Raw genomic sequence first — 25,720 nt, 5'->3', positions numbered from 1 at the left:
GGGTAGCTGGTTGTTAAACTGTTGGTAGCTTGAAGTCGGCCCTGGAGGGAGTGTTTACACCATGGAAATTAGCAACCACCATAAACTGTGACACGCATTCATCCCCCCCACCCTCCCGACACCGAACTGGTTTACTATGCCACTGGCTATAATGCACTATAACCTGCAGCAGAAAATATTGGTAACTTCATGATTAAAATGCTCAATATATAACTATTGTTGTACATTATATGTATACAGAAAACAGACACCCTTATTTACGTTATCACAGTGACTTGAATAACGACTAGAAAACTAGAAAAACCAGACGTTTTTGATGAAAGGAGGTAAATTTTTACTGCTTACAGTTCAACTTTTTGAAAAGCATTCTAGTCTCAGTGGTAAACCACCATCACTTCTGCAAGTGACTCCAGAAACTAACCTATAAAAAGGGAACTTTCCATTAAATTGATTAGAATCACAGAAGACAAAAACGGTGGACATTTAAATGTGAAAATCACATTGTAAGAAATATCGGGAGATTCCTTGTTTTCCTATGTGTGTCTTACTAATAGTGTCCCACAGGAGCAACAGCACATAAAGTACTGATCTCCTATAATTGTGCTCAATAACTTTTGATGGGTAAGTCGTGAGGATTAAGCTGCAGCCAAAGCTCCCCCCTTCTGGTTTGCAATTTTACGCATAGTGCCCTTCTTCAGTGAAAAGAGTTCTTCAGCTGTGTTTAATGCAAAATGATGAGAGAAACAGCATAGAACAATGACTCCATTTTAACTTTCAGGGTTTAACCAATCCCTCTGGTGTTCTGTGCTACAGACCCAAGAGGAGGGGGTTCAATCCATCTGTTCCATGACTTAGAGCGGTGATTCTCAAGCTCTAGGGTACATCGGAGTCGTCAAAATACAGCCTTTCTAATTCGGGAGGCCTGAGAAGGTGCCTGAGAATTTGGATTTCTAACAAGTTCCCAGGGGATGCTGACACTGCTAGTCTGGCCACCTGCTTTACAACGGTGCTTCTCAAACTATAAAGTGCTTACAAAACACACTGTCAAATGCAGATTCTGATTTAGCAGGTCTGAAGTAGGAGCTAGGATTCTGCATTTCTAACAAGGTCTAGAAGATGCTTAGTTGGAGACACACATTATGAGGAGCTAAGGTTTACTGAGAAGATGATGATGCCGGATCAACCTTTGGGTAGCCAATCCCTTGAAGGTGAAGCTGTAAAGTCAGACTCAATGGTCAAACAGACCTAGAGAAAATCAACTTCTTTGTTATCAGTTTTCCTATTTCTTTCACTCTGTTTCCTTTTCATCCTCCTTCTTTAATTGCCACCTGTATGTCTCCGCACCACCTCTCCTGTCCAAAACGATCTTCACCAAACCAGATCTTCACCAAACCAGATCTCTAACTTCCACCAATGTCCGTACTTCCATCCAACCTAAATAGTACCACTATCTGAGTCCCTCACTCAAAGACACACTCAAGTCTTCTTTTGTACTTATTCTTTAATTCACTCAGTTGCCAGGCTCTGCGAATCCTCCCTGGGGATATTTTTATGACTATTATCTCATCTATAGTTTCTTGCTGTTCATTTACTGCCTACACTGTACCAGGTTCTGAGCTAGGTACTTTCCACACAGCACCTTTATTTGTAATCACCCTTCAAGGAAGCATGGCAGTGAGAGCTGAAATGACATCCCATAGACATCACAACCAGGATTCAAACCTGGGTCTGCCCAACTTCAAATGCCATGATCTCACTTTGCCATGGTGACTCTCTCTAGTCATCCCTTCATCTCGATTTCACTGGCCCTTCATCTCAGTGGGAGCTTCTACTTCCATTCCCACTGGAATCCGGCCTCACCCTGTACTCAGATGCTGTTGTCCTCATGACAATGCCAAAGAGAAAAAAACAAAAACACTTCACTAGCTCATCCTTGAATAAAGGATGAACACACACACACACACACACACACACCCATCAGCTCTTAGATTCTCTACAATTTGGCAGCTTAAAACAAAACAAAGAGCCCTTACATCAGTCAGAATGAAAATATTTTTGGAATTGGGAGAGGGGGGAAGTGTAAATAGACCCACAAATATGCCACATCTCATGTTCAGAAACCATAAACTTGCTTTGGTGGCAACTGTAAACACAGAAAGATGATAGACACAGCAATGCTGGACCAACCTCCCTTGGAAAGACTGGATGACATTTTTATGACTGATGGGGGAGGGGGTTCATTCCTTTTGGATTTTAGGACTGTGGTGGGTGAGCTCTTTATGTCTCTCCAGGGCTATTTTTTGCATTCCATTAGCAGAGCCTCAGAAGAGTTGGTCACCAGAGAGGTTAGGATAGATAACAGAATCTAGGGCGAGGAAGTTGCTTAGGGGTCATCTGGTCAAGTGTCATTGTGTTATTGATGGGGAAAGTGAGGCCAGCGAGGTAAAGCAAATCAGGAGCCACGCGTCCTCACTCTCAGGGAAAGGGTCTTTCCCTCCCATTCTGGCCATGTGTGCTAGGACTGTGTTTACCACCGGACATCTTGTGCATGTGGTATTCATGCAGACCTGCTCCCAGACCTCTGTCACTGGTTCATATTCTGAAGAGTAGGGTCATTTCCTCGTGATGTGCCTTTCTCCCTGCTGGCCTAATCAAGCATTTAATCAATATCAGATGGCACCGCCTGGCCTCCCTTTCCACTTGACACACTTTCTGTGTCTTGTTTTTTCTCTCCCCAGAGACTTATTTTTAATAAGAATTCTGTTTTATCTTTCCCTCTCTGCCCTCTGCTGGGAGGACACCTGGCCAAACATACAGATGCCTACTACAAAGAGATCCTGCTGGCTCACGTAGCTGGGGGACCCCTCCTCCTTGAACCTAGATGGTCACAAAAAACATTCGAGAGAGATATCCCCCTGTTACCAGCCTTTGTACTGTTTGTTTTTTCAGCATTACTTTCCAGAGACTGGGGACTTTGTTCCTGTTGGAGGGACTGGGGGTGGAAGGAAGGGCAAGGGAATCAGTCTGCAGAGCGCTGGAGATAAGGCATTCTAGTTCAGGAAGTGAAGCAGTTTTGCCCCTGTACCACCAGGACACTCAGCAGATCAAAAAACCTGGCCCAAATAGCACATTTGTGATTCAGCAGGCCACAGACAGAACGTGCCTGAAGGATCCATGCTTTTCTGTTGGTTATGCCTCTTAAACTAGCTCCCACTGAACTTGATTCTTGGCTCATGTTTTAAATGTATTTTCCAGGGTCCTAGTCTTTCTTATGCAAAAGTAAGTTTGGGGGCCCAGTGAAGTCAGAATCACTCCCAGTTAAGTCCTTGGGTATCACACGGAAGTTCAGAATAGACTGACAATATGATCCCCAGGGCCCAAACTCAAAGTTCCTCGTGTTGCCCTGTTTCCAATAACACATGTTTAAAGTAAGAAGGATGGGGTGCGGGTGGGGCTGCTGATCAGGGGGCTGGCGGTTAGCTGGTTGGAGAGAATAACTGCAACACTGCAGGAATGACAGTGCAAAGGGCCAGAATTCTCCAGCAGAGAATTCCTTTCTGCTGTGGTTCTCCATAAAGAGCCCTCCCAAGTGCTGCGGTCCAGGCTCCAATCCAGTCTGTTTTCCCAATCTGTTTGGAGAACAAAAGGGTCTCCTTCATTTACTATCATACTTTTCTGCCATCACAAGGATGGCTTGTCTTTTGAAACAGATTTGTGCTGATCAATGTCCTTCCTTGTCAGGTGAAGAAGCCTGGCACTGTGGGCAAGTGTGGAGTATTCCTGGTCTGTCCTAATTATCACAAGTGTCTATAAAAGCTCTGTGGTGTTGTCATAAAAATCATATTACCAGAGAGGAGCTTCAAAAAGCTGGTGGGTTGCAAAATCCAGAAAACCACAGGTTTTGATCCCAGATTTGCAGTGACCTTTTCATGTGGTTTTTTTATAGTTATTAATCTACCGCCTGGTGGCATATATTCCCATAAGCCCATGAGAATGATTTGGCTCTAACAGTAAAACTGATGATTCAAATAAACTCCTACAATTAAAATGCCCTCAAAAACAACAAAACAGTAAGAGTTAACATCCTGGTTAGTTATTTGGATATTATGCAATATCATTAGAACAAAAGTTAAATACATGAAACACTTTATCCCACAAATAATTAGTTTTTTTGCTTATTATAAAGGCCATTTACTAAATGGTGGAATATGGATTTAGTTAGCAAAATTTTTTTTTATTAATGAGTAATTTAGTTCCCCAAATATAAATCCCAGCCCTGGACACCTTATTATGCCAAGTTTCCTAAACGATGTGGAGAATCATGAAAATGGAAGCAGGACAAGACTTGGGAATGAAATAACTTTCTGCACAAAATAAATGAAGCCTTACAGCATTTCTGCATTCATAAAAGTATATTCAAACCAGGAAAATTATTTAGAGGAGAGTTTTAGGAGTTTGAAATCTTCAGTACTCCTGAGCTTATATTAATATTCTGCACATTTAACAAGGGTATAGTTTTTTTCATTAAAACAATTATATATATATATATATTTATATATATATAATTGTTTTAATATATATATATTTATATATATATGGCAGTCAGTTCTGGTTTGGGTTTAATGTTTTAAAAAAGAGTATGTGTTATTTGTTTAAAATTTATCATTAGTGCCCTGCCTACTAAAAAAGAACTGCTGTAGGAAAAAGCCAGATGTAATGAGCCACTCAGAGTATATAGTGTCTGCCAGAATATATACTGTCTCGACAGAACACCATTATTTTCTCTTTGTGGCTTTTAAAATAAGAAATCCTTTATTATATGAACCGTACACAAATGCTTTCGATTCTGAGGAACGGAATCCGGGCTCATCAGGGAGCTCAACCATCACATCTCCTGCATTTGTCCCTCCTCGCTGGCCCCCCTCCTCTTGGCTCCAGTCCTGTTCATTTTATCCTATGGACACAGAGTGAGCTGTCAACAATCCTGTTGATACATTTCAGCAGCCCTGACTACTTCATTATCTGGCACTACCAAACAATGTCCTTCTGTGATTAGGCACTGAATCTTTTCATGAAAAGGACTTACGAAAATACAGCTCCAGCTCAGGCCATCAGAGTCTGTTGTATAACTGAGCCAGACACATACACTGCACAGGTATCTGGAGGAAGGCCACTGAACATTTGTTTAGTGGGTGAGAGTCTGCCGTTGCTGCTAAGGCAAAGAGGCACTGCTGAGGACGGCTGCTCTTCCTGAGGCCCTGATATGTGCCAGGCACCCTCTCCTGGTTACTTACGATCCCTTTCACAATTCTGCAAAGTAGGAATTCTGACCCTAATGTTACAGAGTTTGGGAAAGTGGGCATCAAAGAGGTTGACTATCCAAGCCAGTGAGCGGCTGAGCTGCGAGCTGAACCCACAGTTATCATGTGCTGCTTCTCCAAGCTCACTGACTTCCACAAGTGGAAAGCAAAACAAAGTGAGATTAAGGATGCCTAACAAGATAAACTGTAGAAAACTGACAGGTTAGACTCCTAGAAGCACTCTGTCAAAATAAAGCGGTGTAGAAACATCTTTTCAAACGTTGATAGATAAGCCTTTCTCAGAAATGAGCAGTAAAATTCAGTCTCCAGTAAGTTAACTATTACAGGCCTGGGTCTTCTACTGACTGTAATTTCTCTCTGACTCTTCTGTGGTGACATACTGGAAAGCAAGTTAATTCCACCCTAAATAAATGCTCATTATCTCTGTGAGAGGTCAGGACTGTCTTGAAGGTTGGCTGGTAAGGTCTATTGGCCTTTCAGGGGAATCATCCACCAACGGTGATGGAATTTTTGGAATGGGGTGGGCCGGGAAGAGAAGGCAGCTTTATAATTTCAAGGCAAACTATGAGACGTGCAGGGGGCTTGCACAGTTTAAGCTTGGAACCAAAGCAAGTTGGTTGCTCCTAAGGAGTTTTCTTCTGAACTTCTAGTACATGACACAGTGGCCACAAAAGCCAGTCTCCAATGGACCATTTAACAGGAGGTTCACACCTGCAGAAGTTGGGTGAGATAAGTTAGTGGAAAGAAGGAGGTGCAAGAAGGATTAATTAAATGGTGATAAAAAAAATAATTTATCTGTAGCCTCTTAACCACCCCCTCAAACAAAAAATCTGCTTGAGTATATTGGGAAAACCTTTTCACAAATACCAGCTTGACCCAATGCTTCAGAAACCCATGGTGTTCTCCACTGCCATAGTAAGTTCCAGGTGGCTCAAAGTAGATTCCAAGACGCACACCAGCTAGCCTCCTCTAACCACACAGGTCTGAAGAACCTCAGGGCCAGGAGGAGAATCAGTTGTCATCTAGGCCAACATCTGTCTCACAGTGAGGAAACTACAGCCCAGTGAACTCCACTGTCTGCCCCATTCCACGGCCAGCCCTGTCTTTAGGATTCAGGTTTCCCGATTCTCTGCCAAAATTCTAATCTAGACCCCCAAACCCTGCCCACCTCCTTATGCTTCTTTCTTGTTACATCCCATTTATTCATTTATTCAAGAAATAAATATGGAGCACCAACTATGTACCAGGCACTGGGTATAATGGTCAACAAAACAGACAACAAATCTTGGCTCTTACGGAACTTACACACCAGTAGGAAGATACAGTAAGGTGTCGGAAGGTGATAAACACTACGGAGAAAAATCAAGCCAGGAATGGGCAAAGGGCTTGTGGGAGAGGAGATGGATGGCAATTTAAATAGCGTGGTCAGAGAAGGCTTCAGAGAGTAACACTGAAGCAAAAGCTTGGGGGAATGTGGGAAAGAGCACCAGGGTACCTGTGTGGAGCTCACACTGCACTCCCCAAACATTCCCCAAACATGTGCTCATTCCTTCTCCAGGTCTTGAGATCTGTCCTCCTTCTCCCTGCAAAACGTTTCCTCTCCATCAAACGACTTCTTTTGAAACTTTACTCACACATTTGTGAATCCTTTCGTAAAATTAGCCCCACCCCATGCCCAGCTGGGCCTGAACCCCTTTAGTACCTGTGTGATTTACAGTGTATAAATCTATACTCATTTGAGTTTTTGAATCTATACTCATATGTATGTCTACCACCTCTTGTAGGTGTGGGAATTTTATTTCTCTGCATGATTGCTTTTGGATATCTCTAAACAAACCAGTTATTTCTCTCTAGAACCCTACACATCAAGCCGTTTAACAAGTGAGAAAAGCAGTCTCTGTCACTCCCTCAGTGAAGGTCTCTCACACAAACCGGAAGTGGCCACTTCCCTCAGCTCTCAGGTGCTGGGATTTCACAACCTTTTCTCCCATCTTGCCTTCTACCTGATGAGTGACATGCTGATCTCACTTGCGGGCCAGGATGTATGCAGCCATCCTGGGAGAGGCATTCAGCTCAGAGGCCTGACAGTCAAAATGCAGACATTCATAACAACACTGCCTGGAACAATCAGGAGCCCACAGCCTGAAAGGAAGAGTTTTCTTTTTCACCACGGGAGGTGGGGAGTGCAGTGGGGTTTACTGACCAAAGAAACTCAAGGCATTCTTTAGACCCCAGCCCAGCCTGAAATGAATCCCAAGATCTAATGTGGGGCATGCAGCAGCATTTCTATGTTTTTTGTCCCTCAGTACTCACAAAACTAAATCCAGTAGGGCAAAGATGAGAAAAGCGAACCCGCAATCCAACATCTGCCTTGAGTGTTGTTGCTTTATTTTTTTTAAAGATTTATTTATTTAAAAGTTTATTTATTTTTAAGACAGAGAGTGTTCTCACACAAGTGGGGGAGGAACAGAGAGAGAGAGGGAGACAGAGAATCCTAAGCAGGCTCCGCAATGTGAGTGCAGAGCCCGACATGGGGCTTGAACCAGGAACCGTGAGATCATGACCTGAGCTGAAATCAAGAGGTGGACCCTTAACTGAGCCACCCAAGTGCCCCAGAGTGCTTTTGCTTTAAAAAGTGTTATTTGGGGGGCAGCAGAGGAGCTAATATCATGATGATGGGAACCCTGCTGAGCCAAGGGGGAGTGAGTCTCAGCTAATGATAGTGTATTTGCTGTTTATCACTGAAACAGTGTTGGGACATGTGGAAATTATGCTGTGGAGCAGGTGCTGGCATAAAAAAGAGACTAATCCACTCTCTCTCACATACCTACTTGATTTTTTCAAACCAACAGAACTAGTGTTTTGATGGGAAAAAAGGGGCCTTGATGTAAATGAAAATATCAATCAGCCTGACAGACATTCCTCATTCCTTTATGAATATGTGTTTTTTACTTTCTTCAAGTGAACACTGTAGTTGAGGACACTTAAATTAAGGGAAAAGTGAGCCAAGACAGAGCAACAAATTTTACTGTTGGTGTTTTAAAGTAATTATCTACTCTGCATTGAATGTAGCCCCAGTTCTGAACCTTGATGAGAAAGGAGTCAATCAACTTGAAATGACCCAAATGAGGAAGAGTTGGCAAATAAATAATGAGGGAAATGGGCGGGGGGGGAATCTATTTTACAGACTATGGCCCAGCGGTGAGAAGAATGAGGTCCCCAGATTCGGTGAAGAGCATCCCATTCACCAGCTTGTTATTCTTACTTGTTATTAAGGGCGGACAAAGGACAGAGAGAGGAAGAAATGTTTCCACGGGGCAGGCAGCTATGGTTGTAGAGGTCAAAAGAACATAAAAATGGAAACCCACTACACAAGAGAGTCAGAAGGCATGCAATGAATTATAATTGAACATAAAATAAATGGGAAGATGTATGCTTATTAAATTTTCCATGACTTTGTAAAGAGTTCGCAGAGTTAAATTTAGGAAATTATCTAAAACTGAAATAACTACATAAAAAAAAATGGATAAGTGCACACACTTGTATACATATGCACACGCACACAAAGTGATTTTCTTGACAGTAGAAATGTTTTAAAAATGGATCTCTAAGTCAAAATCCAAATTGACAATTTCCCATAGATTCCTCAGGTGTGTGCCTGAGCCAGCTGACACTGACTGGTGAGAACCAAGTATTTGTATCTCTTCACAACTCTACATTCAGTGACTTTACATTGGCAGCTTGGAACTGGTCACACTGGGAGTATTTACACCAAAAAAATCAGCAAATGCTACAAATCAGGGCTTTTGTCCCCTGGAAAGCTGGTTGTTAAACATCTGCCAGCACACTACTCAGCCTGGTTCAACTGACCCATCACATTTAAACAAATCAAACTGCTCTGTCCATCTGGAGTAATCACTTGAGAAGTTCGGGATCGTTGGACAGAGTGAAGATAACACTGGACCTTTGTTTCTTCTCTCCCCCTGCAGGTTATAGAGATCAGATGGGTATTCTTATTAGTGATATTTGTGCACATGAGATGTTTTGAATTCAAAATTTCCAGGGATACTTAATACATTTCAAATTCATAATCTCTATGGGGTACAATAATCTTCAATTCCTAGTGAAACTGACAATGTTTAGGATTCAATTCCCACAGGTCTTTTAACTTCCTACCATGGATAGAAGTTTGACTTAATTCTGACCAACCAGTCTGAAAGTGAATTTTCCTCTCGCTTCGGAGATGATGTACAGAAGGGCTGGCCTAGTCTGTCACCTACATGAAGTTAGTGCAGCAAAGTTAAGAGGTGGAGCATAGATGAATCAGTCTAAGGACAGAGAGTTGTGGAGGGCACATCAAATGACAAGCCTCAGGCTGGAAGACATTCTCTCTGCCTCCTAAAATTCTGAAGGAATTAAAACACCATCTGCTAGGCCAAATAATAATAATAATAATAATAATAATAATAATAATAATAATAAATTTTAAAAATTAAAAATGTCCAAGAGTCCAAAGGAGCATAAGATCTCTATACATTCATGAGATGCACAAATATCTGTGACAGCATCCATCAGACCCAGAGACAGACAGAAACAGGAAAACATCAGAAATACACCAGCTGAGCTGCAAATAGTGGAGGCAGAATACCTTTTGAACTTGACCTCTTGTAGCAGAAAATTGCAAAATTTGGCCAGGGCTACCTTAGCTCTGGTTCATTATTCAATGGAGATCACAGATGCAGACAGTATACACACAATTTCACCAATATGAACTTCTTAGGGTCAAATCACTTAATTCTATTCCATGCTCCACAAAATGCATTTTATTGCCCAAATGGCCAAACAGCTTTTAATTACATCAGTAAACTGGTTAAACAGATGGAAAGAAGAGGTTTAGGACAAGTTCTTAACAATGCTGTCTAACCCTCACCTAAGTCAGGGTTTTCTCCACTATGCCAGTGAATGTGGAATTTGAAATTTGTATCAGAATCACCCACTAGTGAGTCACTCATGTATTTCATTTCTAATTTGTAGCACATATTTATTTACATTAATTCCTAGTAAGCTAGATATAGTTTGGAATATAGTGTGAGTTTATTGCTTATTATTCTTTAAAATATCCTCTGGTCCCTTCCAGTAAAGAAGTACTTGTCTTGAGTGGTCACTGCACAGTGGGATGCGAGGGACAGGCCTGGCTTGGCTCAGCAGACCAAGGACACACACCCCTTCTGGAACAGGGCCTGGGGCACCTGGGTGGCTCAGTTGGTTAAATGCCCGACTCTTGATTTTTGGTTCAGGTACTGATCTCACAGTTTGTGGGTCTGAGTTTCACACTGGGCTCTGTGCTGACAGTGTGGAGCCTGCTTGGGGATTCTTTGCCCACTGCCCCCCTGCCCCCGTCTCTAAACAAACAAACAAACAAACTTAAAAACAACAACAACAAACCAGGGCCTAAGCAGGGATCTTCCTTCCTGGAGCGGCAAGACTTCCCCATGAAGTCTTGGAAGTGTTGGAAAAGCTCTCATCCTATTGCTAACAGTCCGGCAGTGTGATCCTACAATCAAAAGACAGTGCTATTTCATTACTTTCACGTCACGGATGGCCCTGAAGAGGAACTGAACAAGGATTCAGTGATTCACAGAATATCCATTCCTAAATGAGGAATAGAATAAAGTCTGGACTTAATAACTCCACTAATATGTGATGTTCCCTCCTGCCAGAAAGCAGTTGTGTTGTAGCAGTAAAGCTAGTAAAGACAACCAACCACCTGTAAATACAGTCTACTGGTTGCCTTGAAACAATCTGTCACTTTATATAGCACTTAGGGGAAACAACACCTAATAAACAACACCTAGTAAAGCACAGGAACATATACTACAGTAAAAGGAAAAATCCCACTTACAACTGTGGTTATGACAGTCCTTATAAAATTAGAAGCACTAATTTACTAGGGTATACAGAGCCCCCAATGACTATGTGATTGTAGATTTACTCAATTGTATCTATGGGACTAGCGTGTAGAAGTAAATCTTCTTGGCTTTGAGCTGGGTGGGAAGATCTGTCGGTTTCCATCTACTCTTGCTTACTTCCCAGGCACACAAAACAAGTGGGCACAAATCACCTAATGGAAATGTTTGTTCAAGCGGGGCTGGGAGAGTCAGGGGCTCAGGGAGCACTCCTCTCAAGGGCTTCAGCTGTACAGGCTTAGGGTAGGAAGGAAAGGATCTCAGAATAGGAGACAGAAATAACCAAAAAAAAGTTTTTTAGAAGAAGAGCAAAGATTTGTGAGTATCTAGAAATAACAGAAGAAAGGGGAGAGCTGTAGCAACAGAGAAATGAAAATAAGCAACAAAAGGCCTTGAAAGACACTATAAGGAAGGTTGATATCACTGAGTCATTTGTGTCCCAACAAGCGGGGAAATCCTGAGGTGGAATGTCTGTGCTCCATGCACTGGAACATAGAGATGATATAGATTATTTCTGTTAGTAATGAAGAGTGGGTTCTAGAAAGTAAAGAGAAAACAAACTAGAGCATGATACAAGTATCTGCACAAGTCATAGAAAATTACTTGGACATCTAGGGCATAATCAAGTAAGTCTGTTAGGTAAAGAAATGAGTACCAATGGAGCTCCTGCTGTTAAAATGCAGTGATTCTTAAGTTCCCAAATGGCCAATACTAAGGTTTTATAGCTGCACACCTGGTCCTCAGAGTAGGGTGAGATTTTGGCTTCCACTCAACCCTCACCACCCCTCCCACCACGGACATCATGGACAGGTGCTCTTGTGTGGCCCCCACTGGGACCCAAACACCGTGGCTCAGCACATATGTCGGGTGCTCCCTACTTGGGGTGCTATGTCTAGACAATGAAAGCATTCTTTTTTAGTAGACCCATTTCAGAGTTCTTCCTCAACCTCAATTATTTTTCCTCTACCCACCCTCATGAAACAGGTAATCAACTGAAGAGACCAAAGTGACTCTATTTTTACTGCACTATCTCATTTCTAGTAAGTCAAGTACTACAGTTCTGAAGTCTCTGAGCCGCAGCTGGGAGCAAACTAGTCCAACCCTTAAGATGGTGCAGAAGTGGGAGCAAAATAATTTCCCAGCTCTATCATCTTGTAGGATATACCTATAAGTGTTATTTACTGACACTGGGCAGCACTTTTGGCAAAGCACTTTCTGACAAGTGGACATGTAACGTGACACAGGAAGCGTACTGATACCTCCCAAATAGGGGATCCAGTTTTTGGTCTGATCTTCCAGCAGAAAAAAGGTTCCGGCCAAAGAGGTTAAACCTCCTCCCATCTTTCCAGGAAACAGAGATTACAGCTTTGTAGCAAAAGATAATGAATCTTTTCGAGAGACTGGTATTGTTAAATTAATTAAATCAGGAGGCCATTAGACTGAGGTGGCTCTCATGCCCTGGCAGCCTACATAAGCCAACCAAAGCCTAAGTCTGTAAATGCCTTAAGGTTACAAAATCCCAATCCAAGAATAGCCAATCACAAACAGCCAACTAGGCCTAAGCATTAGTCAATCAAATATTTTCCTTTCCTTGCTTCCGCACCTTCTCTTTAACTCTTTCCCTTGGCTCCTAACCACTTTTGGTTTGCTGCCCCAATTTGAACAGATGTTTGCTTAAACTCTTAAAATTCTTAACATGCCTCACTTTATCTTCTGACAGTATTTTCAAGTTAGAGAGGAACAGAGACTAGGACTCCCTGTGGCCAGGACAAAACTGAAATGTTGCTCGTGTTGGTGGACAGAAACACAGACTGAACCGGTAGCAAATGTTTTCATAGTTTTCCTTTTTAAAATTCTCATCTCAATAAAAAATGTGAAATTTCTATGCAATTGAAGAACAAAATAAACAGGCTTCTGTTTCATAATGTGTATCATGGATCTTCTCCAGTTATCAAATACAAGCTTAATCATATTTGACCATGTTTCTGATGGTCCTAGTTTTTCCCCTCCACAGAAAAAAATAGGAAGGCTTATGGATGTTCCTGACCCTGACGTGAGAAGCAGACATCTCTTTAGTCAGTGAGACTAAACAGTGGGGGAAGAGCAGGGTGGACCTATGGAAGCAGATTCAGACAGGACCAGAACTATTTCCTTAGCCACAATGATGAAGGGTTTTTACCAGTTCCTTTAGTGAGGAGGAGCTGGAACCTGATATCAAAACCCACTGTATGTCCTTTATAGTTTATTGTATATAATTATGTACCATAAACTGTGCAGGGTTTGCATTCCAGGGCGTGGGATCAGTCATTCTCAACAAATCCTTTTGTTGACTTCTCTAAGTCCCAGCTAAGAACCCCTTGAGGGCTTCTCTGCACTGGGCCCCATGGACTAATGTGCCCAGGGGAAGCAGCAACCCACCAAATTCCGCCTGGTGTGCTTCGGGTACATCTGCAGATGAGCGGCAACCAATAGATATGCCAGGTGCATAGCCTGCCTCCAGTACAGGAACACGTTAGGATGTGCCAGCACAACTTTAGGAACGTCTATTTCTATCACTGCACTGCTGCGAAGTCACTATGCTTCCCTATTAAATTTTCCTCTCTTTTCCCCTTTGCAGCTTGGACCTCATGTTGTGTGTGAGCTCTGTTCCACTAAGGACCCAAGGGGATGCGGGTGCTTCCAAATACCTAAGGCCTAGGTTGTTGTTTTAAACCATTTGGCTCATGTGCATGTCTGTAAAGCATTGCTAAAGTTGGAGGTGTCTCAAAGGCAATGAGGAGCATATGAGAATAAGTGATCTAATACAGCGGGTGAATTCCTAGCAGTTTAGTCACTGAGCATGGAGGCAAAACAGACCTTGTGTGATAACACACCTTGATGTCCTCAAAAATACATTCCATGCCTTCCTAGAGACCATGATTTATCTTTCCATCTTAGAAATCCTACAAGTAATATTTGTTAAATAGAAATTTTACAGATTCTTAATATTAGGAAACTAAAAGATCCCTTTAAGCCCCTTTTTGAAATGTTGCCACATTCAAGGAACAAGCAACATGAAAGTTATGACCTCTCCCCAGAAAAATGTACCTGGATGTACACTGGACATTATTTCAGGAGATCTCTGGGCTCTAGAAGCTCGCCATACCTAAGGCTCAGAGTTTGTGATGCCTGGCCCCTCACAGGAATATAAGGATATCATAATCTTTTCCCAAAGGAATTTATAGGTGCTAGTGAGTTCTCTGTCTGCCACACTGCAGGGGGCAAGTCCACTGACAAACATGTCTTTCCACATCCTTGGTCTCCACTGGTTCTCTTGGTTGCCCAGCCAAAGCAGTATTTATCTGTGAGTCCCCGGTCCCAATAACTAATGCAAACGCAGCAACGCATTATGAATCACAAGTATAGACCACATTAGCAGTATCATCGAGACAATCCAGTGCAGAGAGGCAGCAAAGGACAGAATCATCCAGAAGGGAGGCTGGACCCAGATAGAGGGGAAGTTGGGGAAAGCTCATCTGCTGTCAAAATCAACAAGTATAATGTTGACAGTGGAGGCCCAGATGTCCTGTTAAGAAATTTCCTACTTAAACAGTCTCAAAAAGTTGGCAACTGTCCTTGTGGGAACCAACAGCAGGGGCAGCAGCTGTAGTGAATGAATCAGAAGTGTCCTTTCTACACATCTGGCTTCTTCTTCAGCATGCCCCTCCTCTGCTCAAGTTCTTCTGGTAGCTTCTCATCTCACAGAGACAAAGAGCTAAGGCCCGCAAAGCCCTACACAGTCCGTGCCCCAACCCTGACCTCTCTGACCTCATCTGCTCTTTCTACTCCAGCCACACTGGTCTCCTTGCTGCACCTTGGATACACTAGACATGTTTCTACAGGGCCTTTGCATTTGTCTTTTCCTCTACCCAGACTCTCTCTCTCTGGGATATCCTCATGGCTCCGTCTCTCCCTTAAAGTCTTTACTCAAATATCATCTTGTCAGAGAGGCTTTCCCTGATCATTCTTTTGAGAAATAACAACACTACCCATCCCTCACCATTCCCCATTCCTGTTTTATCTTTCTCCATAGCACTAAGCACCATTTAACATGCTACTTATTTTACTTATCTTTTGTCTTTCCTCAAAAACAATGTAGGTTTCATGCAGGCAGAGATTTTTGTCAGTCACTTGCAACTCACTAGTGTATCCCCAAGGGCTAGAATATGGCTAGTCTGGTGCCTACCCCACGGGGTTGTTGAGAAGATTAAATGGGTCATGTCAAACCTAACAGCACAGAGCATATAACAAGAATTATGTAAATGTTGGCTATTATTTGAATTTTGTTTTATTTTATTATTTTTAAAAAATGTTTATTTTTGAGAGAGAGAGTGTGAGCAGGGGAGGGGGGGAGACAGGGAGACACAGAATCCGAAGCAGGCTCCAGGCTCGAACACGCGAACCACGAGATCATGACCCGAGTCAAAGTTGGACGCTCAACTGACTGAGCCACCCAGGCGCCCCATTTTGAATTTTGTTTTAAACTTCATGACAACCTAATGAGTAATTACTACTATGCCATTTTACATATTAGAAGACTAAAGCTCAGAGTAACTCACTTTAGGTGACATATTAGCAATTGGCAGAACCAGGATTCAAACCCAGATCTGACTCTAAGTTCTATGCGCTCATTCCCCTCACTCTGCTTTGTAATTCCCAGCAAAGAAGAGAGGCAGCAATCCATTCATTCTGGAACAAGCCCACAAAGCCTGAGAAGGCTCCAGCCCAAGGGAGTGGGGGGCAGGGAATAAAGTTTCTCGAATCCAGAGACCTTTGTATTGCGTGAATCTGAACTGGCGTGTGGCATTCTGTTTACTTCCTAACTTCACCGAAAAATGTAGAAGAGCCTGCCAATTAAAAAATGTTTTCATGACCCCAGAAAATCCATGTATTGGAGACATTTACTTTAAACAGTCATTCTACCATAACAGGAAAAAGAGGTAGAGTAGAGGAGTTTATTATAACAGCTGCTTTCATACCCAAAACAAGGTTTGGCTGTTTTTGGCAGGTTGTACCGTCCTAATGTTGGCACGAAGCTGATGGACTGCGTGAGTTTCCTTTCAAAAGATCATTTTGCTTCCTTAGAGAAACCCATGACTGGACTATCTAGTGTGAATTGCAGATGTTTGTTCCTCCTTTGCTCCTCTGTCCTCCTGGGGCTTCCACCCTGCCCAGGCCTAACCAGGTCATGAGCTCGTAGAGCAGAAAGAGCGTAGGCTTTGGATTCACAAAGATCATGGTTAGAATCCACCGTTTCTTTTATTAGCTGTGCAGCATTCTGAGACTCAGGGTCCTCGTCCACAGGGCTATGTGAGGAGTAAGGAAGGCAGACGTCACTCCTAGCATGTTACCAGGCACCGCCAGCAGCTATTATTATAATATAGTTTTTATGATGATTTTTAGGTGGCTAGAGGCTTGAGTCCCAATTTCCTCTGAGGGTTCGTTTGAGACATTCCACTTTGGAAAACGCACATAGCAGAGGATGTAAAATGCAAATCCTCTCCTGGGGGCTTTTTAAAGAGTGACTTACCTGCACACCCCACCCCTTCAAACCTACAAGGTAGGCAAGAAATGACAGAAGGATAGATGTCAGAATCTCCCTGCAAATGTCGTTACTCTTGGGCTCCAAAAGGAGAGAAAAGGGAAGAGATAGAAGGGGACCTGATGATGGCCTGGAGGCTAGGGCTTCACTGGGTTTTAAACTGGAAATCCTACAGGAAGCAAAAAGGCTCCTGGTTCCTAGAACTGGGGCTGTGCTGGGCTGCGCCTCCTGTGACACACCAAGTACACAGCGGCTGAAACCATTTCAATGCTAATGATTTCCAGATGGCGGGAGAACAACCAGCACATGATGCACTCAGCACAAGTGAGCCCAAGGGATCTGATGCCCATCAGCAGGGCTGGTGGCCCACACTCATAAAGAACCTATATGAACTAGAAATGGACCCCCAGCAAACTTGGATCCCCTGGCTGGACTGTACTATTCCAGTACTGGATCAGTCAGCACAGAAGTCACCTCCCTCCCTCCTCCAGCAATGCTTGCTCCCCAGCATCCAAGTCTGAGGCTCACAGACAACACAGGTCTTGTTGCACAAAGGAAATGAGCTTCCTAAAGCATTTGGGAGATGTGTGCTGGGCTGGGTTTTTGGACCCATGCTATAGTGGAGGGAATCCTTGGCCACTGCTGGCAGCTTTGAAGACCTATTTTTGACTTCAAAAGCCTTTAATCCTCTGTCTATTCAGAGCCTGAACTTGGAGCATTTGCCTTTCAAAGAAAGATAGGGAAGCCAATGAGCAGCACGCGGAAAGAAGATTCAAGGAGCACCCTTAATTGGGCACCTTTAAGCCCTACTCTTGGGCTCTAGCCTGGCAAAAAGTGGGGTTGGGGGGGGGCTACATCCTTCCCCGCTGAGAGGACTGAGGTTTAATTCAGACATTAAAACATCCCATATCCCAAATACCAGTTCAACCAAAAGGAAAATATGTGATTGTGCACGTCAGCCCCAACCCCATATCTAGGGGTGATTGTCCAAATATTTAATAAATGCTTTGGCATGGGCACTGATCAATCAGACGGAATATACCATGGTGCTCCCCTGCTGAGCATCAGCCCTACCTATATCCTGACAGAGATGTTTTAAAAATACCACGGCAATTACTTGTGGGTGGAATATCCCAGAGCAGCCAACACACTTTCCACTGTTGACATGCAGCTCTCACTGCCTGAAACTTTGCCTGGAGGGCGCCCTGCTCCATGGTCACCTGGCCACACAGAGCTCAATGGTACATCAGAAGATGGACTGCGTGCCCCAGTTGTGAATTAAAAACAAGAACTGTTATAAAAGTAGACGATGAATGGCTATTTTAAGTTGCTCCACTGTTTTGGGAAAGGAGCTGTGAGGACAGGTGCCAGGGCTTTGAGAAAATTCTTCCATTCCTGTCATATTGCATAAAAACCCCAAGTGTATTGCTTTGTGAATGAAAAAACTCAGATGTGATTGCCACAGGTCCTTCAGCAGGCAGACCCACATCAAGTCCCGAAGGGCATGGCTAGGGAGGGAGAAAGAAAGAAGCAAACAGCACCCAGTGCCCAGCCTCCAGAAACTTACAATCGAAGTCTTTGCAATTACTGTCATAGTTGTAGATAACTAGGCTCCTTCCATGCAGCAGTCTGTCACTACTCAGCAGGGAAAGACTGTAAGTGCTAAAGGAGATACAGAACCACAGTTTGTTTTGTCTTATTTATTTATTTACTTATTTTGAGAGACAGAGTAGGGGGGGGTGCAGAGAGAGAGGGAGGAAGGGAGGGAGGGAGACAGATCCCAAGCAGGCCCCATACTATCAGCACAGAGCCCAATGTGAGGCTCGAACTCACAAACTATAATGATCAGGACCTGAGCCAAAATTAAGAGTCAGATGACTCAGGTGCCCCTGTTTTGTCCTTTCAGGACTCTTCTGACACAGTGTTTTTCTTCCCAATCTATTTTCCCTTCTCCTTCTCACTCCTAGTAGATCGCTACCTTCTCCATTCTCACCTTTCTTTTCCTTCTTTCCCTAGAGCCAGTTCTCCATGGCAGTCTCTTTGATTCTTAGCAGCTCTATTTCTTTCTTTCCAACAGTGCCCTCAAGAACCTTACATCTGGACCACCAGAAAGAACCCCGAGTGCTTGTGACTGAGGATGGAGTGGGGCAAGGTAGAAATGTGAAGGATGGTTTCCAACAACATGCCCCCACCAGCCCAGGATTCCTTCTGGTAGGCCAGAGCTGGATGGACTGTTCACTCTTTTATCACAAACTAGATCTTCACTAGGAGAAAAAGTTAGAACAGGTCACTTACTCCCAGCCCAGGTCCATGCAGCCTAAAAATTCTGTTAAAGCAAAAAAGGAAAATTGGAGGATAAAAGGAAGAAATAAAAGGAATAAAGAGCAGGAGAGAGAGACTCAATTTCAGAGTGATCACACTGGATACAGGTCAAGGTTCAAAATACTAAAACTGTTTTTAATGTTCCACTAAGTAGCAGCCTCTCAGTGCCTCTGACAAGTGATTTAAGACAAGTGGTCTGCTCCCAAGGGGGCTCATGAATCTCCATGCATGACGGTTAGATCGAGAGAGTCTGGAGTCACACAGTTGGAAAGGTGGCAATGCAAAGGTCAGAAATACAAGGGAGGAGTCCATCCATCAACCCTGACAGGCGGGCATGCCCAGGACGGCAGAAGGGACAGGAGCCATCTGGTAGCTTTGCTTGCAAGACCAGATTAAGAAAGCACTAGCCCAGAAACCACAAAGGAGAAGATGGAGCTGTATTTCCGGAGGAAAAAGCAAAGACTTCTACCCAAAGCTGAGGTAAGAGCTTTATTTTATTATTTTTTTTTCCAGTGATGAAGAAAGAATTCTACTTCCCTCTGATTTGAATTATTTTTAGCATACATGCCTCAGCTTTGATGCCCAACACGTCTGGCCATGTCTCTCTTCCCCTGCCTGAAATTTTTCAGTAGCTTCCCACTGCCTACAGCGTAAAACGTAAACTCCACCGCATGGCACCAAAGGCCATCACGAAGAGACCTCTGCCTAACACTTCTTGTCTTCTTCCCACATTCTCAGCTCAGACTTCAGAGGACTTGCACCTTCCAGAACACATTACACTGTCTCATGATTTTCCCTCTGCTTCGAACACTTTCTCCTGCTTGCTTGCCTTCCTGCCCAAATTTTACTCATCCGCTATAACCCATCTAAAACTCCAGCTCTTCTGTGAATCCTGACTTCTAAGGCGTTCCCTCTCCTGGATGCCCACAGAACTTGAATGTGTTTCCATTCTACTAATTATCTTTTACCGTAATAGAGACTAGAGCTGTATCTTTCCATCTTTTTGCAACCAGTGGGCACACAGGCAGTGCCCCAAACATATTCAGAATATTCAGATATCATTTGTTTGAATTCTACATGTATACATATTTAATTACACACACACACACACACACACACACACACACACACACACACACACACACACACTCTGTCATCACCTCCGGCATCTCTAGGATTGTGGGTTCTAGTTAGGACACTGGTTAGAAGTTTTTGACCAGGGCCCCAAGGTTGGGACAGATGTGATGTGATGAACAGAGTGAGTCGTCTATCAGAAATCAAGTTTGAAACCTGGAAATGAATGGCTTCAAATGCTTAGAAGTATTTCCTATCCACAGTCCTTAGCCTTCAACTCAGAGTATAAATGTTTGCACGTGGGGGGTAGGGAGGTTGTAAATCAAAGTGAGTGAGAGCAGACAGAGGGGGTACAGGGTCTTGTGCAGAGTCTCACTCCTGGTCCCCCCCTTCCAGCCTCCTGGGCAAACGGCCCCTGGCTACTGGCTCTATATAAAGAGTCATTTATTATTTCCATCCATTTTAACTAGCCTTTTCCCAAGAACCACAGAATGTCAAAGATGCTGAGGTAAGCACTTGAGACTTTTGTAAATGTCAAAGGCAGTGGAGCCAGACTCCGAGAAAGTCAGGTAAGTGCAGGAAGGGACCCCTTGCATTCCAAAGCATGTGCAGAAAAGTGTAGAAAAGTACAGAAGTGGGTATTTATGTACAAAGGAATTTTTGAAATAGTTCATTGTACAGAGATATAATTCTGCTCCAAAACCTCAATTTTCAAGAAGTCTGGCATGAAACTGACAGGAGAAGAAAGGGGTATCTAAATCTGGAATATTCTGCACTTCTGAAACTGGGTGTAGTTGGTAGTTAGTAGATGTGCTCACCTCTCATCAGGAAAGAAACTGCTGGATTTACAAATGTCAAGAACTCATTATTTGGGCACGTTAAACAAGCATACCAGGTCTGTGATCTTCTAGAGATCTAAAAACTGCTACTGCCACCACAGGGGAGACAGGAGCTTTACTAAGAATTAGGACTACACTGCTATAATAATCCATAATATATTCATGGTGGAGTTGGAATAGTATTTTCACTATACATACCAGGTACACAGTGGGTTAAACAGGCATTGCAGATGATCAGAAGGTAAAACATTACTTCTAGAGAGAAATGTATCTTTAAATGATCAAACAGCTGCCTTACAAATTATTTTGCCTGTTCCAAGTTAGGAACTACCTGTATAAATCATTCAGACACACTGATGAAAAAAAAAAAAATCCCCTCTTCTACTTTTCATGCAGAGTCAAGAATATAGGATCAATTAGTTTCACAAGTGTGTAGTCTGACTTACTACTTTATACAGCAAGTTGCTCCAAGGAAGGTAGAGTATCTCCTAAGTGTTCTGCATTTCATCACAGTGGAGCAGGTTTTTGTAACCTAGCAAATGTACGCCATGCAGAAATAGGACCCAGAAAGACTGACAGCCTGGAATTCTGGAGTGAACCCAATACAATGAAATTCAATACAGATGAAGTGCCTCCCTTACCTTAGCAGTATGGTGGGGTGGAAAGGGCATGACACACATTTCCCTCCTGACACTCCACTTATTAGCACTCTGCCCCTCTGAGCACTAGCTTTCTTCTCTGTAATGTGGGCATAATTACATGCACATCACAAAATTATTGTACAGATTAAGTGAAATCATGCATTTACAATGAATATGGAAAATGTGGTACATATTGGGCCAATGCATCATAGTTACCTCTTCTTTCCTTGTAAAATGTAATTCCCTTTTGTGGGTGTCTGCCTGAAGACAGAGAACACACTTTATGGTCTGTGCCTCCACGCAGTACGTTTTACAAGACAGTCCCCACATAAGAAGTCTGTGGTTTTCTAGTATTCCCTGTGGGAAAGTCCAGCTAATTCTAGAGTCCAGGATTGGGAAGCTCATTGCTGTGGTACACCTAAGCCACATCTTCCTACCTAGCCTTTATCAGTATTAAAGGTGAATTTTTTAATTAATAAAAAAAAGCATCTGCCTAAATATAAGATGGGGTAATGGCTTAGTAGTAGCATGAGGGAAAAAAGACTAGAAGTTTAGGTGAGTAGCAAATTCAATATAAGTTAGGGATCTGGTGTAGCTAATGTGTAATATGTAGTGTGATAGAGGTACGGAGGGGAGTGATACCTCAGGAGGGAGACTGTATGTCCCCATATCCCAACTCCCAAAATGCCTTGTCATAACATCCCATAGCAAAACAAAATACCTGCCAGAAACATGATAAAATGTGGAACATGAAAACATGAGCTTACCTAGCTCAGCCGTGAAACTTAAGTTATGATTATATTGATTTTGTATTAATGCAACATAATTCAAGATTAAAACCTAAAAACCAAGTAACCTTAGTTCCATCTTAAGGAGAAACCTACCAATTCAACAACAGGTTATAGCTTCTCCTCCACGCTAACCACCCTCCCCATCCCTTTTCCACACTCAGCCCATGCACCCAGGAATGCCTTTGATCAGTAAAGACTCTACAGTAGTGGTTCTCAGCCTCAGTTGCATGATATACCCCAGAAGTCTGTACAAATCTTGAACCCAGGTCAGTAAAGTCCAGGTGATCCCAATGCACAGTCAAGGTCAAGAACCACTGCTCTAGAATGCTGGTCCCACTTGAACCCAGAGGATGGTACCAGTTCTGGTCCACAAACTTGAGGAAGATTGGAGAGAGTTGGGAGCCTGTTCAAATGAGAATGACCAGGATAGCGACAGAAGGACAACTGGCAAGGGACATGGAGATGAGGAGAATATACTCAGGGGGTGTATAATCGATACTTAACATATGTGGAGTCGATACTACCCAAAGCAATCTACATATTCAGTGCAATCCCTATCAAAATAACACCAGCATTATTCACAGAACTAGAACAAATAATCCTAAAATTTGTAGGGAACCAGAAAAGATCCCAAATAGCCAAAGCAATCTTGAAAAAGAAAACCAAAGCAGGAGGCATCATAATTCTGGGCTTCAAGCTATACTACAAAGCTGTAATCATCAAGACAGTATGGTACTGGCACAAGAACAGACACTCAGATCAATGGAACAGAATAGAGAACCCAGAAATGGACCCACAAACATATGGTCAACTAATCTTTGACAAAGCAGGAAAGAATATCCATGGAATAAAGACAGTCTCTTCAGCAAGTAATGCTCGGAAAACTGGGCAGCGACATGCAAGAGAACGAACCTGGACCACCTTCTTACACCATGCACAAAAATAAACTCAAAATGGATGAAAGACCTAAATGTAAGACAGGAAGCCATCAAAATCCTCGAGGAGAAAGCAGGCAAAAACCTCTTTGATCTTAGCCGCAGCAGCTTCTTACTCAACACGTCTCAGGAGGCAAGGTAAACAAAAGCAAATATGAACTACTGGGACCTCATCAAAATAAAAAAGCTTCTGCACAGCAAAGGAAACAATCAGCAAAACTAAAAGGCAACCGACAGAATGGGAGAAGATATTTGCAAACGACATATCAGATAAAGCGTTAGGATCCAAAATCTATAAAGAACTTATCAAACTCAACACCCAAAAAACATAATCCAGTGAAGAAATGAGCAAAAGACATGAATATGTCTTCTCCAAAGAAGACATCTAGATGGCCAACCGACACATGAAAAAATGCTCCACATCACTCATCATCAGGGAAATAACAAACTGAGATACCACCTCACACCTGTCAGAATGGCTAACATTAACAACTCAGGCAACAACAGATGTTGGCGAGGATGTGGAGAAAGAGGATCTCTTTCGCACTGCTTGTGGGAATGCAAGCTGGTGCAGCCACTCTGGAAAACGGTATGGAGGCTCTTCAAAAAACTAAAAATAGAACTACCCTACGACCCAGCAATTGCACTACTAGGTATTACTCCAAGGGATACAGGTGTGCTGTTTCGAAGGGACACATGCACCCCAATGTTTATAGCAGCACTATCGACAATAGCCAAAGTATGGAAAGACCCCAAACGTCCATCAATGGATGAATGGATAAAGAAGATGTGGTGTGTATATATATACATATATATATACATATATATATACATATACATATATATATATATATATGTATATATATATGTATATATATAATGGAGTATTACTCGGCAATCAAAAAGAATGAAATCTTGCCGTTTGCAACTATGTGGATAGAACTGGAGGGTATTTTGCTAAGTGAAATTAGTCAGAGAAAGACAAATATCATATGACTTCACTCATAGAGGACTTTAAGAGACAAAACAGATGAACATAAGGGAAGGGAAACAAAAATAATATAAAAACAGGGAGGGGAACAAAACATAAGAGACTCATAAATATGGAGAACAAACAGAGGGTTACTGGAAGGGGTGAGGGAGGGGGGATGGGCTAAATGGGGAAGGGGCACTAAGGAATCTACTCCTGAAATCATTGTTGCACTATATGCTAATTTGGATATAAATTTAAAATAAAATAAAATAAAATAAAATAAAATAAAATAAAATAAAATAAAATAAAAAGTGTTATGTGAAAACAGAGATGGGTCAGTTATAAATGTATATTTCAAACTTCAGGAAAAATTAAAAAAAAAATTTTTAATGAAAAAAAAATAAATAAAAGTAAAATACCTGGATCCCTGTCAAGTGTAGGAAAAAAATTGTTTTGTTCTCCCTGCATGACTATCAAAGGATGGAAACTAGAGGGAAATGATTTCAGTTCAACCTCAGGAAGAACTTTCTTAGAAGGAGAACTCTTCAAAGATGAAGAGGCCCTGAGGGAACTCACAACCCACAGCTGGATGTGAATGAGCGCAGACTGGTGTGAGGCCCCAGAGGCCAGAGATTCTATAATGGGAAATCAGGCATCAGATGGGGGATCAGACTGGACAGCTTTTCAGGTCTGGTGCAGCTCTGTGATTTCCGGGGCTTGATGCTAGTAATGGACTAAGTTATCAACTTTACATGATGAAGAAAAAAATTTCGTTTAACTCAGGAAAACAAATCCATTAATAACCCTTACCTAATGGGTAAACATGAGTGGGCTGGGATGTAGGAACAAACCCAAGAAGACTAAAATGCCCCAGAGCTCTTTCCACAATACCATACAGTTCATTAGAACAATTCAAAATACAGCAGTGAAAGGCAGCTACGCTGAATGCCCTCTCTGCAGCAGCTCTCCAGGAGCTATCTGATTTGAGAAGGCAGACACTCTGGAGGAGCTCCCTGCTGTTTATATGGCTGTCTAAGTTAATTATCCCTATATTTTCAGATGAAGTGAATGGTAATCTGTTTATCTAGGTCAAATGTTTGGAGCTGCCTCTGTCCCTTGATAGTCATACAAAAATACATAGTGTTATCCTTCTGGGCATTATAAGAAAAGATCAGGTTAAAAAAATAGCATCTACTTCTTTATAGGTTCAACACAGTAAGCCCTTATTTGTAAAGTACTCTAATTAAACCTAACTCTAAACAAGTAGTTTATAATGG

General features: G+C 42.5%; 1 protein-coding gene across 1 annotated transcript in view; it reads right to left on the bottom strand.

The window, feature by feature from the left end:
• Positions 1–25,720, bottom strand: part of COLEC12 (collectin subfamily member 12) — a 197,040-nt gene that overhangs the window by 51,850 nt on the left and 119,470 nt on the right. The window lies entirely within an intron of this gene.

Source organism: Panthera leo, chromosome D3 (assembly GCF_018350215.1).
Source record: "Panthera leo isolate Ple1 chromosome D3, P.leo_Ple1_pat1.1, whole genome shotgun sequence".
NCBI lineage: Eukaryota > Metazoa > Chordata > Mammalia > Carnivora > Felidae > Panthera > Panthera leo.
Note: the sequence above shows the minus strand (reverse complement) of the source record. Positions and strands in the feature narration are given on the sequence as shown.